The sequence below is a fragment of the Panthera leo genome, chromosome C1 (genome assembly GCF_018350215.1).
Source record: "Panthera leo isolate Ple1 chromosome C1, P.leo_Ple1_pat1.1, whole genome shotgun sequence".
NCBI classification, from domain to species: domain Eukaryota; kingdom Metazoa; phylum Chordata; class Mammalia; order Carnivora; family Felidae; genus Panthera; species Panthera leo.
This window is the reverse complement of record NC_056686.1, coordinates 20,255,475-20,269,755: the sequence shown is the minus strand read 5'-3', so window position 1 is coordinate 20,269,755 and position 14,281 is coordinate 20,255,475. Positions and strand designations below refer to the sequence as shown.

Genomic DNA, 14,281 nt, shown 5'->3' with positions numbered 1-14,281 from the left:
GTTATTCATAATTAAATGTACCACCAAGGGATTGGTTTCTGATGAAAACCATCAGGAGTTTTGAAACTTAGGAGTTATGGGAGTCCCTCTGCAATGGCGGCCCAAAGATGCAGTGGAATCCAGAAAGGTAAGGATGAAAGAAGAAAGGAGTCAGGATCACTCAGTGACCCAAAAGAAAGATAAGTATCACCATATTACATGTTGTCTAGGATTCTCTCTCTGAGACCCAGGACTGCACACGTGGGCCACATTCCCTAACTTAAAAAGAAGAGAAGAAAATAATTAAAAAATAATTAAAAGTCACAGTTCGGGGTCTTCGTAGCAATTGGCCCCTCAAAATCCAAAGATGTTTAGCAGAGGGCTTTAAGATCTTCAGTCGTATACTTCCAGATCCTAAAGTCTACGTGTGTGAAAAAAAACCCTAATATGATGTCCCATGAGTCACTACTGGGACACTCCTTTAAGCTAGGAAATTTGTCAGCTGCATGACAACTCTAAAACCCAAAAGTGGCAAATTGCCAATGTTAATACCATCACCACAATCATTACACATATTCTCTTTCTTTCAGTAACTCCAAGGTAAAGAGTCTCGGGCAGACATATGAGTTGTTGTTCAATTATTCTTCAGAGGTGACCCAAAGCACTGCTTCTACAAATTGAGATGTGGCTTGAACATAAGTGCCCCCCAACAGGTCAAAAGAGGGAAGGATAACAGGACCCCAGTATTAAAGCAGCAGGATCACAGACTATGGCAGAAAAGGTTGTTTCCCATCTGCCAATGAAATCCAACAACCTGTAATGATGATTCACTGTTAGTCTCAGAGTTAGCCCAAATGAGCCTTACCAGTTACTCTTTGGTCTGTGATAAAGGATCAAATTATTATACTCAACAGCCAAGATTCAATTCAATCTCTTTAAAAATATAAGAATTACAAGGAAGAATAGGCCAAAACTCAAACCAGAAATAGCCTTAAGTAGTTCCTTCACTTAGCGAAGAGACTGGCCACTCCGGAGGGACTTTAAGGTATAGAAAAGCTTTGTTCAGACCACTGAGCATATCTGTGCCCTAGGTAGAGATTTCATAATGTTTTTGAGTCAGGAGGTGTCTTCCGAATAGTTTTCTTCTCAAAACTGTTCCAGGCTCTGTTAAAAGGGAACACTTAACTGCCACTTTACTCTGATCATCTACCCCATCCTTGCAAAGAATGGGGAAGTTACAGCCACCCGATCAGGCTTCTAAACTCACAAACCTAAGAGGAAAACTTTAAAGTTGCTCTACCACTACCTCAGGAAGTTAAGGGAAGTCACCGAAAAAAAGGACTTTGAGGAAAACAGTCAAATTAGGCAGTCAGACTTTAGTCATAAGTCCTGACACATCTTTTCTAGAGACCCTGGTAGTACACCTGCAGAGGAGAGTCAGAGGTCACTAAGCAAATTCAACCTGGCTGGCAAGGGGGAAGGGGGGTACGACCCACTGCAGCTTTCAGTGACAAGAATCACTGAATCCTACAAGAATCACGGATCCTACTGGTTCAACCTCTCTTCTTTTCCACACTTCCTATTTCCCTTTGAGGTGGGTACTGAAGAGCCCGTTCCCAAGTAAAGGCCCTCTGTATGGGCGTTGCAGTCGCCTGGTGGAAACACCTTGGCAGACTTCAGCTTGGTGCCAGGATGGGCCACTGAAGGCATCTGCAGCTGCAAGAAGCCTGACCACGGACGGACACACGGGACGGACGGACGGACACACTCACACACACACACACACACACACACACACACAGAAAGAGAGAGCGAGAAAGAGCGAGCGCGAGAGCGAGCGAGACAGAGCGAGAGCAGGAGAGCAGGAAACTAAGAGAGCAGGTCAGGTCAACGTAGCCCTCCCAGCACTTCCACCTGCCCCCTTCTTCCTGAGACCCGCGCCAGATCAGATGTCAAACAAAAAAGTCCGCAAAAAAGTCCCGTGATGGGACGACTTCCACCTCTCCCTTGGCAGAGCCTCCCTGAGCCTCCCGCACCACCCACGTCCCGGCCAGCCCTCCATCCCCACCCCGCCCCCGGCCCACTGTGCCCTTCGCCCCAGCGAGGCCTGCCCCCTCTCGGGACACCCCGGAGCCCCGAGGCAGGCGGGCTCAGGCCCCCGGGCCGGCAGGGCTGCGGCCGGCCCAGAGCGAGCGGCCCGTGTGCCGGGGCTGCGGGAGCCGGTTCTTGCTTCGGCGCCCGGCGAGGGCAGGGGGCGGTGGCTACCCGTACCTGTCAGGCCTCTTCCCAGGACCGGCGGCGGCGCAACTTCAGGAGCCCATGTCCGTCCGGGGGGCCCGGCCCCTCTCCCGGGAAGGGGGGGCGCGGATCCCGGGGAGGGGGCTGGGGGCCCGGGCAGATCTAGCCCCTTCCCATGCTCCCCGCCCGGCGCCTGGCCCGGGCCGGACAGCGCCTCCGCCCGCCCCTGCGCACCGCCTCACACCCGCGCTCACACACACTCACACTCCCTCGCGCGCTCTCACACACGCACTCCCCTCCCTCCTCCTCCTCTGTTTATCTCCTCCAGCTGTCTGGGGACCCGGGAGAAGCCCAGCACTGCGCCTGCGCCACGCAGTCTCCGCCCCCGCCCCGCGCCTCACAGCCGGCGGCTACGCTACGGAGAGAGCGTCCAGCGGTTTCCAGAATAGCTAGACGGGCCCCTCCCCCCTTGCGCGCCCGGTCAACGTCTGCTGCCGGCGGTGCCTACTAACCTGCTAGTGGGGGAGACCCGCACCGCCGCGACCAATCCGCTCTTGCGCTCTCCGGACCGGCAGCCAGTGGGCAGGCGGGAAAGCCGGGCTGAGCCCCGGCGCATCCTGGGAGTCGTAGTTTCTCTCCGTCGAAGAGCTCCTGCCGGGCGGGTTCACCCCGCCCAGTTGCCATTAGTTACCCTGACGCACCGCCCACCCCACATCCACGTAAAATGCTCCTTCGCGTTGCTTCTGGGGCACTTCTCACACTCACCCAAATGCTTCTCAGAGCCCGGCGCAGTCTCCTAAGAGCCTTACCGAGACTTCCTCAGATCCCCTGAATTGCGAGACTTTTCAGGCTGGGGCCCCAGTGCCCCCCCCCCCCACCCTCCGACTCCCACCCCCTAAAGCCGACCTTCATCTTAACTCCTCCCTGACCTGGGTGGCTACTGAAGAGGCGCATTCCTCACTCTTGTTCCTGGGCCTCAAGGAAGAGGAGAAAAGGTAATCAGTCAGTTCTACGCAGAGTGGCTTGGAGGGGAGCCAACCACACACAACTCTGGAAACCCTCAGGCTGACAGAGACAAGGTCCATCTGAGACTAACTGGTGGAGGCACTACTGTTCCCACCTCGAAGGAAGAGGAAGTTCCAGCCTAGTGGAGTGCCAAGTCTGACAGAGGAGACACCCTCCTCTCTAAGGAAGTTGCCAAGGTGACAAGGGAGGCATCGTGCCTAACTTATGAAGGCAGAGACCGGGCCCCACCCATGAAGCGCCTAAAGTCAGAAAAAGATATTGTCATCTCTTGAGAATGGAAACTTGTCACTCACCTGTAGGGTGCCATTTGTCAGATAAAAATAATTCCCTTTTATTGAGCATTTACTATGTCACCACTGTATTGAGTATAATTTTTAGATACTCTTACTATCTGGGTTTTGCAGAAAAGAAAGCTGAGACACAAAGGTTAAAAGCTGCTTGCCCAGGGTCACATAGCTGACAAGGAACCAAATAGGGATTCAAACCTAGATCTGTATTACACCAGAGTCTGAGCTTTTGAACACTACCTGTCCCTCCAGTGAGAACCAGGCAGTACCCACTCTCAGAAAGGAATATACATATTTAGCATTTATAGTGTTTGTCCCATGTTTATCACTCCATGACTTGCTTGTTTTTTTCCTGCTTCTGCTCACATCAAGTGTATAAATTAGTCTGTGAGCTCCCAAAGGGTGATTTCTTCCCATTTGGAGGAGTTAGAACCTACTTGCAAATTCAGCTTTGTGAAATGCCTATAAATGTGGGTCATTCTTCCTCATTTCTCCCCCACAGATGTTCCACTGAATATAAAAAATCATAAACTTTAGGACTAAAAGAGAGCTTTAAGATTATCTATCTGTAGCTCTCCAGGCTCAGGCTGAAACCCTGGCTAAGGTCACTGGCTCAATTAAATTGAATAATAGCTAACATGTATTGAACATTTACCATGAGAGATAAGTTCTTATCAGCGAATTAAGCAATACTCCCACAAATCACATAGTTGATACAGTTGGGATTAAAACCCAGATTATTTGAATCCAGAACTTCCATTTTAAACCATTGCTCTATGCTGGCAATGTCACAGAGACTCTTAGAAATACTGACAGAGGGGCACGTGGGTGGCTCAGTCAGTTTAGGCATGGGACACTTAATTTCAGCTCAGGTCATGATCTCATGGTTCATGAGATTGAGACCTGAGTCAGGTTCTGCCCTTGAAGCCCAGAGCCTGCTTGGAATTCTCTCTCCCTCTCTCTCTGCCCCTTCCCTACTCATGCACATGTGTGCATACTCTCCCTCTCTCTCTCAAAAATAAACAAAACTTAAAAAAATAAATACAGAGAAGTGTGGGTGATGTTTCTGTGATTACTAGCACAGTCTTTGTTTGACACATAGTAGACACTCAGTAAATACTTGTTTAGCAGAATGAACTTTGTTGTTACGGAATGGATGATAGGATGAAAAATATTAATAATAGCTGCAGCTACAATTAATTGATTATTTTCTGCCAAGAGCTCGCTTGCCCTCTCATGCACTCTCTTTCTCTTTTCTACATATATGAATATATATGCATATATGAGTATATTGCATATCTATACATGTATATGCATATATGTATGTACAAGTGTATATATTTATCTATGTATACACACATACATTCACACACTATCTCATTTGATTCCCACAACCACCTTATGATTTAGGTATTATTCCTACTCCCATTTTTAAAAATATGTTTATTTTGAGAGAGTGCGAGCACGAACCGGGGAGGGGCAGAGCATGAACAGGGGAGGGGCAGAGAGACAGGGAGAGAGAGAATCCCAAACAGGTTCCAAGCTGTCAGCACAGAGCCCAATGCAGGACTTGATCTCAGGAACCTGTGAGATCATGACCTGAGGCGAAATCAAGAGTTGGACACTTAACTGACTGAGCCACCCAGGTGCCCCCCCACTCCCATTTTTACATAGAAAAAAACAGATTCAAAAAAGAAGATACTGTCATCTCTTAGAATGGAAACTTCTCATTCTCGCTTCCAGCCATAGATGTTTGAGAACTTTCTAATCAAGAGAGCTGGGCTACTTTGGGACGTGGTAAGCTCTCTGTCTTTGATAGTATTCAAGGATAGGATAGTTCAGGATACTGCAGAAGCAGTTATTCTATTGGGTAGATATTTAAGTGATACTTCCAATATTCTCTTGTTTCGCTTTTGGAAGCAGACAAGGATTATTCAAATAAGGCTTGTGACAATGAATGTAGCTCCTTTTTCTCTCCTAGGTGCACTAGATAATGCCCCAACTGAGCAGCTCTGCAGAGGCAGTCACTGATACAACCATTTTCATTTCCTGATTGGACTCCTGGGAAAAAGTGGGTATATTCAACCTAAAATTGAAGATTCTCTTATTCTACAACCCAGAAATTTTACTTCTAAGAGTTTAGAGGAAACATTACATGTGTGCACAAGAAAACACGGCAAGGAACACTACTTCTGGCCCGTTATGATAGCAAAAAAAGTCAAAAAAACCTAACCTATAGGGGAATGGATGGATGAATCATGGTTTATTCATACAGTGAAGCACTACACAACCATATTTTTCTACGAAAAACACATGTCAACTATCAACACGTAAGATGTTTATCAACACGTAAGATGTTTATCCATGCGTCAACTAAAATCGCTGAGTACCCCTGCTCTTCCTGTACTGCCTCCCACTTCCCTCACTGATACTTTGTGTCTTCATCTGTAACTAGGGCTAATAAATCCCTCACAGGATTGTGGTTTAAAACAGATGAGGAAGGGGCGCCTGGGTAGCTCAGACGGTTGAGCATCTGACTCTTGACTTCAGCGCAGGTCATATCACAGTTCGTGAGATCGGACTCTGCGCTGACAGTTTGGAGCCTGCTTGGAATTCTCTCTCCCCTTCTCTCTCTGCCCCTCCTCTGCTTGTGCTCTCTCTCCGCAAATAAATAAACTTAAAAAAAAAAACCAAAACAAAACAAAACACGAGGGGCACCTGGTTGGCTCAGTCTGTTAAGCGTCTGACTTGGGCCCAGGTCATGATCTTGCGGTTTGTGAGTTCAAGCCCCATGTTAGGCTCTGGACTGACGGCTCAGAGCCTGGAGCCTATTTTGGATTGTGTGTGTGTGTGTGTGTGTGTGTGTGTGTGTGCCCCTCCCCCACTCTCTCTCTCTCTCTCTCTCTCTCTCTCTCTCTCTCTCAAAAATAAATAAACATTTTTAAAAAACATTAAAAATTTTTATAAAAAATCAGGGAGATAACTTCTGATACTTAAACTCAGAAAAAAAAAAAAACAGATCAAATAGAATTCCAGTGTTTTAATGTACATGAGGAATAGTTAACCTTGCAGGCAATAGATCAAGTTTCCTTCCCCAGGGACTGGGTTAGTGCATCAAGGCACTAAAAAGCCAAGACTCTGTTACCTGTTGGAAGAACAGGTTATTTAGCCTCTTTATGCCTCTGTAAATAGAGTATACCATATGCCGCTATCTACTTGACAAGAGTTATAAATAGAAATTAGCAGTATGTATGTGGGACACACTGAAATTATGAAATTCAAATTTTAAAACACCAGTGAATTGGAGGACTGACACTACACAACGTCAAGACTTATTATAAAGCTATAATAATCAAGTCAGTGCAGTATTGGCAAAAGCACAGACAAGTACGTTAATGGAACAGAATAGAGAACCCCAAAGGAGACCCACGCAAATATAATGAACTGATTATTGACAACGAAGCAAAGACTATTCAATGGAGAAAAGGTAGTCTTCTCAGTAAATGGTGCTGGAATAACTGGACATCCACATAACAAAAAAAAAAAATCTAGATACTGCCCTTACTTACATCTTTCACAAAAATTAACTCATATGGATAATATACCTAAATGTAAAGCACACAACTATAAAACTTCTTGAAGATAACTCAGGGGAAAATTTAGGTAACCATGAGTGGGGTGATGAGTTTTTAGATCCGTGAAAGAAAAACATGGAAACCTGGATTTTATTAAAATTAAAAACTTCTGTTCTGCAAAAGACACTGTTAAGGGGATAAAAAGACAACCTACAGAGTGTGTGGGGGAGTGTGGATTTGCAAAACACATATCAGCTAATGGACTTGTATTCAAAATATATAAAGACCTCTTAAAACTCAACAACAACAGGGGCGCAGTTGGTTGAGCGTCCAACTTCGGCTTAGGTCATGATCTCACAGCTCATGAGTTCGAGCCCCGCGCTGGGCTCTGTGCTGACAGCTCAGAGCCTGGAGTCTGCTTCGGATTCTGTGTCTCCCTCTCTCTCTCTGCCCCTCCCCTGCTCATGCTCTGTCTCTCTCTCTCAAAAATAAATAAACATTCTGAAAAAATTTTTTTAAAAACCTCAACAACAACAACAACAAAAACAACCCAATTAAAAAATGGACAAAGATCTGGACATCTCACCAAAGAAGATGTACAGGTAGCAAATAAGCATATGAAAAGATGTTTCAAGATGCTCAGCATCAGATGTCATCAGAGAACTGCAGCTCAAAACAACGTACCACTATATGCTTATAAGAATGTCTAAAATCCAAAAAACTAACAATGCCAAATGCTGGCAAGGATGTGGAGCGACAGCAACTTTCATTCATTGCTGGTGGGGATGTAAAATGGTACAGCCACTTTGGAAGACAGCCTGGCAGTTTCCTATAAAGCTAAACGTAGTCTTACCATATGATCCTGTGATTGCAGTCCTAGGCATCCACTCAAATGAGTTGAAAACTTACATCTACACAAAATCCTGCACACACAGATTTACAGCAGCTTTATTCATAACTGCCCAATACTGGAAGCACCCAAAATGGCCTTCAAAAAGTGAGTGGATAAATAAGCCATGGTGCATCCACACAACAGAATATTAATCAATGATAAAAAGAAATTAGTGGGGTACCTGTGTGGCTCAGTTGGTTAAGCGTCTGACTCTTGATTTCTGCCCAGGTCATGATTTCACATGAGTGAGTTCTAGTCTGTGAGTTCTAGTCCCACATCGGGTTCTATGCTGACAGTGCAGAGCCTACTTGAGATTCTCTCTCTCTCTCTCTCTCTCTCTCTCTCTCTCTCTCTCCCCCTCTCTCTCTGTCCCTCCCCTGCTGTGCTTTCTCTCTCTCAAAATGAATAAATAAACTTTAGGGGCATCTGGGTAGCTCAGTGGGTGTAGCGTCCTACTTCGGCTCAGGTCATGATCTTGCCGTCCATGGGTTCGAGCCCTGCGTTGGGCTCTGGGCTGACAGCTCAGAGCCTGGAGCCTGCTTCGGATTCTCTCTCTGTCTCTCTCTCTCTCTCTCTCTCTCTCTGCCCCTCCCCCTCTTGTGCTCTCCTTCTCTCTCTCAAAAATAAATGAATAAACTCAGGTAGGACCAATCAGAGCTAATTCAGGGGCTTTTCCTACAATGATGGCAAGGGGGTGTCTGTTTGTTCTCGACTGGTAGCTGTGTCCAGGTCCTCTAACCCTGGAGCTGCAGTGACCAGCACTGGGTGAGAGGTTGGTCATCTGAGGATGGATCAACATGGAGAAGAGTAGAAGTGAGTTGGAGGGAGACAGAGGGAGGAAGAGGAAGAGAGAGAGAGCTGCCGGATCCAGCCTGAAGACAGACAAATACCCGGGGACTTTTCAGTTGCAAGAGCCAAAACATCCCCTTTTATTCTTAAGTCAGTTAATTTAATTTAGTTATTTAACAAGCACTTAATAAATGCCAGGAACTAGTCTAAGAGCTCTACAAATATTAACTAGTTTACTCTTTGTGACAACCCTATGAAGGCAGGTAATAGAGTATTTTCATTTTAAACATGAGAAAACAGAGGCATGGGATGGCTAAACAACTTGGCTGGCTCTCTCTTGGGATGTTTGTCCTTAGAACCTGGCCACGATTTGACCTGACTCCAGACAGATCCCACACTTACTCCTTTGGCCGTAGTTTTCAAGTTCTCCTCGTCTACCTCCAATTTTCTCATCAGTACCATAGTCACAGACCCTCTATACTATTCTGCATTTAATAGTTTCCCCTAAGTTCACTTTAAATCAATTCACTTCTTTGATTTGTCCCAAGCCATAATGTCAGTGACATCATGAGCTTGATGCCCTAGACCTATCTTTCTATGAAAAACACATGTTAACTATCAACACGTGAGATGTTTATCAACACGTAAGATGTTTATCCATGCGTCAACTAAAATCGCTGAATACCCCTGCTCTTCCTGTACTGCCTCCCACTTCCCTCACTGATACTTTGTGTCTTCATCTGTTAACTAGGGCTAATAAATCCCTCACAGGATTGTGGTTTAAAACAGATGAGGAAGGGGCGCCTGGGTAGCTCAGACGGTTGAGCGTCTGACTCTTGACTTCAGCTCAGGTCATGGTATCAGTTCGCGAGATCTGACTCTGCACTGACAGTTTGGCGCCTCCTTGGGATTCTCTCTCTTTCCCTCTCTCTTTGCCCCTCTTCTGCTTGTTCTCTCTCTCTTTCTCAAGATAAATAAGTAAGCTTTAAAAAAAATGAGGAAATAACTTAGGCACTGCTTTGTTGATTGTAAATCATGAAACACAGGGAGGTACGATAGCTGTTGAGATGACTAACTCCCCAAGGGCAGGGATGAGGGTTTTGGGGTTTTGACCTCTTATGTTTCATCTTTATACCAGTCTCTTTCTCTTGGCTGCATGCCAGTCTTACTAAGTTGTGTTTATGTCTTCGGATGGGCTCTGTTTCTCTCATTGGAAGATTTTTGCCCGAGCATTCTCTACACTGTCACACTCTTCCCATGGGGGCAGAGTGTGTTTTTCAAAACTGGCCACAGTGGTCTTTTTTGTCCCATGGTTATTCTATGCCATTAAGGTTTGGGGGAATTTGATTTGTGCCCATAGTAACTAGAACACCTCCTCTCTTTGCCTGGCTCGCTCCTACTTGTTCAGCTCTCAGATGAAATGCCTCTTCTTCTAGAAGGTCTTCCTTGAGCAAAACTGGGGTAGGTCCCTGGTCATAATCTCCCATAGCATCTTCTACTTCCTCTTTTGTGACTCTTATTTCACCTGCCATGATTTTTTTTTTTCACTGTCGGCTTTTCCTATTCTGTGAGCCCTCTGAGGGCCAGGACCGTGTCTGCCTGCAGGATTTCCAGCAGCTAGCCTGGTGGATACCTGCACACAGGGGCTCTCAGTACTTATTGAGGGAATTAATGGATATAGAACTAAATGAGACCAGTGACAGGTTGCAGCTGCGTGAGGGAGGCTGGGACAAAGATTTTGGAAAGAAAGGCAAGGTAGTGTGAGCAGCGCCAAGCTGGGGAAGTGTGAGGAATGATAGAGGCCAGAAGAGCCTTCCTACTCTAGTTTTGAGGATCAGGAAGAATGCGCTACCCAGGAGCGAGATTTGAACCCAGGCTTCCCAGGAAGATCCACAATATGAACACACAATGTTTTAGTTGAATCACACATGTCCATCTTGTCCTGCCACAAAATTCTCCAAATCCTTGCTACTTAAAATGGGCTCTGGGACCGACCACAATGGTATCACCAAGGAGCTTGTTAGAAAAATGCAGGTTCATGGGTTCCACCCCAGACCTACTTTTTAGTTTATTTTTTTTTTTTTTAGAGAGAGAGAGAGAGAGAGAGAGCAGGGAGGGACAGAGGGGGGGCGGGGCGGAGAGAGAGAATTCCAAGCAGGCTCCATGCTGTCAGCACAGAGCCTGATGCGGGGCTTGAATCGACGAATTGTGAGATCATGACCTGAGCCAAAATCAAGAGTGGGACGCTTATCCAACTGAGCCACCCAGGTGCCCCAGATACTGTGTTTTATCTAGATAAATAAACACATCAAAGCTTAAGGCACTGTACCTTGATTGCAGAAGCTGTAATTTTTGGACTTAGTACCTTACACGCATTCAAATGTCAGCTCCATGAAGGGAGGATTTTTACCCACCTTATTCTCTTCTGTATCCCGCAGTGCTTGCATATGATTAAAAACCCAAGCTGAGAGCTAGGAAACCTTATGCACTTAGTGTTACACTCTCCAGTGCTTTCACAGAGGATCCATAGAATACTGAAGCTGGGAGGACCTCAGTTACCAGCCAGTGCTGTCTGTTCAAACTACCTGCACCAATGGGGGGGGGGGGTGCTCTATATCTGTGCTGTCAAATATGATAGCAGCTACCCACAACTGTCTATTGAGAGCTTGAAACGTTGGTTAGTATGAGAACTGAATTTTAGGTTGTAGTTTTAATTAATTTAAATTTAGTCACACGTGACTAGTGGCTACCACATTGTCATCACAGGCCTAGACAAATCCTTTGTTCAATGGACAGGAAGACTGAGGCTTAAAAAAAAATATCAGTGACTTGAGTAAGCTCACCCCGCGAGTAGATGGGCACCTTGATGTGATTTGATGAGTACCGAAGGTGAAGCGCACAGAGCTTAGAAAGAGACAGGTCTAGGTCTCTGGTAGTGGTTTCAGGCCCAAGAAACTGGGCAACTCAAATAACTTCTCTGGGCCTCACAACTCTTCTGTAAAAGGAGGCTTTTACGTTGCATTTGCTTGCTCTAAAATCCCTTCTAATTGTTCGCGTTGAAACGTTCCAAAGGGCTCTTTTTGTGCCCTCCTTGCACAGTGCCACCTAGTGGCGCTCTATGAACCCTGCATCTCCTCCTCCATCAATTTCTTGATGGAGGATGGAAACTCTTGTGAGTTGACCACTCCCTTACTGTGAGTGATTTGGCCATCAGATCCCACTCCAGTCTACTCTCCTCACAGACTTGGGCAGCAGTTCGGTGCTGGCACTGCTAGATGTCCCAGGGCTTTTCCTGACCACCTCCCACACCCTTCAACCACAGGAACAAGCTTTGTGGCTTTGTTCTTGGTGAAGCCATACCCAACTTACATGTCAAAAGTCCCTGTGTCTGGTCCGTGGCATGGCAGCCACCTCCTCTGCTAAGCCCCCGGTTTGATTTTTTTCTCTCTCTCTGGACACAGCTCAACTGATGACCAAGAAAAGAGCCAAGCAGGTGGAAATCCATGAGGCCCTTAACATCAATCTGGAGACCAGTGCAAGAAAGATTCTCGAGGTTCTTACCCCCAGGATCATGTGACCTTGAACAAGTTATTTAATTTTTCTGAGCCTTAGTTTGCACAGTAGAAATAAAAAAATATCTATTTCTTGGGTAGTTTTGAGAATCAGAAACAATATGTACTTAGTGCATAATAGGTGATCCATAAATGGCAGTTGGTTATAATCACAGTAATAATATACACCTTCTGTTTGGTTGGGACTGATATCTGAACTCTAGGGGATGCAGAAGAGTTGTAGAAGATGTGATCCCAGGAGGATGCCACAGCAGTTGTAAACAGCAGCCTGCCACGCGGAAGCAAGAATAGATAATTGAAGGCAGGGTATAATTAAGTGCAAAATGGTGGGTCATGGCCTGAGAGTGCTGCAGGAACACAGAGCCAGGAAAGATAATAATCATCCTCATGTCTCATCACACTTCAGTGTTTACACTGTTCTTTAACATCTATAATTTTACTTATAACAGCTGTGAAGTGGATATTAATGTTGTCATCCCCATTTTACAGAAGGAACTGAGGCTCTGAGCAAAGAGGGGACTTGAGCTAGAGGCATCCTGACTCAGTCACATCCTTCTTTCCACTCCCCAGAAGGTTTTCTGTGTAAGTCTGGACTTGGGATGGTCTTAAAATTTGACAGGCATCAGAGAAACAATGGAGGTTCTTCAAGCAGGGATACGGATTGGGGATTCAGGGGAAGAGAGTATGAAATTGGCCCAGATGAACACCAGGATCCCTCTGAGTGGGGAGAAAGCCCTGATTCTATACACTAAGGATTCCTAACCCAGCCTGGTGGGGCAGAAGAGGTTGGAGAGGGCTTCCCGGAGAAAGTGGCATCTAGGCTGAGACCTGAATGATGAACAGGTGTTGGCTAGACCTCCCAGGGAGAAGAAATATGAGCGCATTTGGGGAACTGGAATTGGTTCAACCAGGCAGGAGCAGAGTGTGTTAAAAGTGAAGCTGTGGCCAGATGGGGCAGAGTCTTGTAAGCCACATTAAGATCTTAAACTTTATTTCAGGCCACTGAGGAATCAATGGGATGTTTATCCAGGTAATTTGAGCTTTAGACAAATCACTCTGATTGCAATGTGGAGACTGAATGGCAGGGGACAAACTGGAGACAAAGACTGGTAAGGAGGCTGACGCAGCACCCAGGCAAGAAAGGAGAGCTGCCTGGTGGAGAGAGCATAGCAGGGACTAAAGATCTTGCAGATTTGGGAGACAATTTAAGAGGCAGAATGGACTGGAGTTGCTGATTGATTGGAAACTGCTGGTGTGTTGGGGGGGCGGGGAGAGTCAGGCAGAAAGAGAGGAGGTGAGGGTGACTTCTGGTTTCTAGCTGGAGCAGTTGCGTGGGCGGCTGGGTTTATCCCTGGGCTGGGGAAGAAGAGGGAGAAGCAGTCCCTTGCAGGGAGAGCAAAGGGGAGGGGCTTTGAAGGGTGAGGGGATTTAGCAGCAGATGGGGATGAGGGGGTACTCTTAGTGGAAGAAAGCAGAATTTCCTCTTTTTATTCGTTCAGTACATTAGGGACCTACTATGTGTCAGACACCAGGAATGCAGCAGTGAACCAAACAGACCAGGTCCTTGTCCTCATGAAGTTTACATTCTAGTGGGTAGAGACAGACAAGAAGCAGATAAATAAGTAAATATGTTAAGGTAGGGCAGTTGCTATGAATGACGAAGAGTAAAGGGAGGTGGGTGATGGAGGCTGCCATTTGGATGGGGTGATCAGGAAAGGCTTCTCTGACTTTTAGGCAGAGATTTGAACAAAGCGAGGCAGTGATATGGGGAGCAGCGGTTCACCCTTCTGGGTAGAAAGAAGGGCAGGGCTTAAAGGGAGAGGTTCTCTGTATGCTGGGGCCACGCTAACCATGGCAGGGGGTGAGTTCAGAAACTGGTTTTGCTTTCTCCCTGTTCTGCCACTTACCAGCTGCATGATCTTG

The 14,281-nt window shown here is 46.3% G+C and overlaps 1 protein-coding gene and 1 long non-coding RNA gene across 6 annotated transcripts in view; one reads left to right on the top strand and one right to left on the bottom strand.

Annotated features, from left to right (window-relative positions):
- Positions 1-2,506, bottom strand: part of WDTC1 (WD and tetratricopeptide repeats 1) — a 63,718-nt gene extending 61,212 nt beyond the window's left edge. For 2 of the 3 annotated variants that reach the window (XM_042952924.1, XM_042952926.1), the window contains exon 1: positions 2,251-2,505. The gene's annotated coding sequence lies outside the window, so the exon portion shown is untranslated. Of the gene's footprint in view, positions 1-2,250 lie in introns of all 3 variants that reach the window. The other variant, XM_042952925.1, reaches the window with a different exon arrangement.
- Positions 2,507-3,090: 584 nt separating this feature from the next.
- LOC122228068 lies at positions 3,091-12,933 on the top strand. 3 transcript variants are annotated; one of them, XR_006206381.1, is made up of 3 exons: positions 3,091-3,212; positions 5,512-5,601; positions 12,848-12,933. It is a non-coding gene; the product is annotated as an uncharacterized LOC122228068 (long non-coding RNA). The 3 variants fall into 3 exon arrangements; XR_006206382.1 differs by lacking the exon at positions 12,848-12,933 and adding an exon at positions 12,248-12,320; XR_006206380.1 differs by lacking the exon at positions 12,848-12,933 and having other exon boundaries at positions 5,512-6,007.
- Positions 12,934-14,281: the final 1,348 nt, after the last annotated feature.